General features: G+C 53.0%; 1 protein-coding gene across 1 annotated transcript in view; it reads left to right on the top strand.

The window, feature by feature from the left end:
• Positions 1 to 1,409: 1,409 nt before the first annotated feature.
• KANK1 (KN motif and ankyrin repeat domains 1) overlaps positions 1,410 to 1,573 on the top strand; it is a 216,355-nt gene continuing 216,191 nt past the window's right edge. Inside the window, exon 1 of the mRNA XM_010860686.1 lies at positions 1,410 to 1,454. The gene's annotated coding sequence lies outside the window, so the exon portion shown is untranslated. The remainder of the gene's footprint in view (positions 1,455 to 1,573) is intronic.

The raw sequence follows: 1,573 nt of genomic DNA on the forward strand, positions 1-1,573 counted from the left end.
GAAAGTGAAAGTGGAGAGTGAAAAAGTTGGCTTAAAGCTCAACATTCAGAAAATGAAGATCATGGCATCCGGTCCCACCACTTCATGGGAAATAGATGGGGAAACAGTGGAAACAGTGTCAGACTTTCTTTTTTTAGGCTCCAAAATCACTGCAGATGGTGACTGCAGCCATGAAATTAAAAGACGCTTATTCCTTGGAAGGAAAGTTATGACCAACCTAGATAGCATATTCAAAAGCAGAGACATTACTTTGCCAACAAAGGTTCGTCTAGTCAAGGCTCTGGTTTTTCCTGTAGTCATGTATGGATGTGAGAGTTGGACTGTGAAGAAGGCTGAGCACCAAAGAATTGATGCTTTTGAACTGTGGTGTTGGAGAAGACTCTTGAGAGTCCCTTGGACTGCAAGGAGATTCAACCAGTCCATTCTGAAGGAGATCAGCCCTGGGATTTCTTTGGAAGGAATGATGCTAAAGCTGAAACTCCAGTACTTTGGCCAGCTCATGCGAAGAGTTGACTCATTGGAAAAGACTCTGATGCTGGGAGGGATTGGGGGCAGGAGGAGAAGGGGACGCCAGAGGATGAGGTGGCTGGATGGCATCACTGACTCGATGGACGTTGAGTCTGGGTGAACTCCGGGAGTTGGTGATGGACAGGGAGGCCTGGCGTGCTGCGATTCATGGGGTCGCAAAGAGTAGGACAGGACTGAGCGACTGAACTGAAAGCCCCTCTGGGAGGTGTGCTGCGCTGGAGACCTTAGTGGGTGAACTGCCCCGCCCCGAGCTTAAGAAAAATCAGTGATTGGAGAGCTGGCATTAGTGTTTTTTGGTAATATTTGTTGGTCCTCCCGTCCTGTTTATTCAAACCATCTTCAATTTGAAAGAAGACTCAAGTCACAGCCTCCCTTGCACCCGCTTAATTTGCTACGGATTGAGAGTGTCTGACTTCCTAGTTCGCTTCTAAGCTGCCTACCCAGGCACTGCGTCTTATTTGAAGTCCTCAGAACACCTACACCCTTTTGGACGTGCATTCTCTCCTTTTCACTGAGGACTCGGTCCTGCAGCCTAGCCGGCGCGAACGCACGGAAGACACGGCTCGTCCAGCTCAGGCACTTGCAGAAAACCAGATCCCTGCATGCTCCAGAATCCCGCTGTCACCAGGGGCCAGGAAACAAGCTGACAGTCCCTAATCAATTTCTTTAGCGGTGAGGAGGGAGGGGCCAGTAAAGGGTGCTAAGCCGGCGTGTTAACAGTGCCAGCCTCCCGCGGCCAGGTACCCCTCCGGGTAAGAACTGATAGAATCGAACTGACGCACGTCTCACTGGGGATGGATTTTTTCCTCTCCCTCGGGAAAAGAAAGTAAACACACAGCTGCCGCAGGAGCGTGCCGGGGCGGAAGGAGCGGCTCTGCCTGCTGCTCGCAGGGCAGAAGCCAGCGGACCGGGGTGAAGCGGTGGAGGTGAGCGAAGGTGCTCCGTGGGCCTGGTGGAGTCTGATCGGCGCGCAGGCGCACTGGAGTCTGCCCGCCGGCCGGCTCGCGCGGGTACAAAGAGAGGGCCGCCGAGAGCCGGGGTTCCT

Source organism: Bison bison, unplaced genomic scaffold (assembly GCF_000754665.1).
Source record: "Bison bison bison isolate TAMUID 2011002044 unplaced genomic scaffold, Bison_UMD1.0 scf7180017864469, whole genome shotgun sequence".
Lineage (NCBI taxonomy): Eukaryota > Metazoa > Chordata > Mammalia > Artiodactyla > Bovidae > Bison > Bison bison.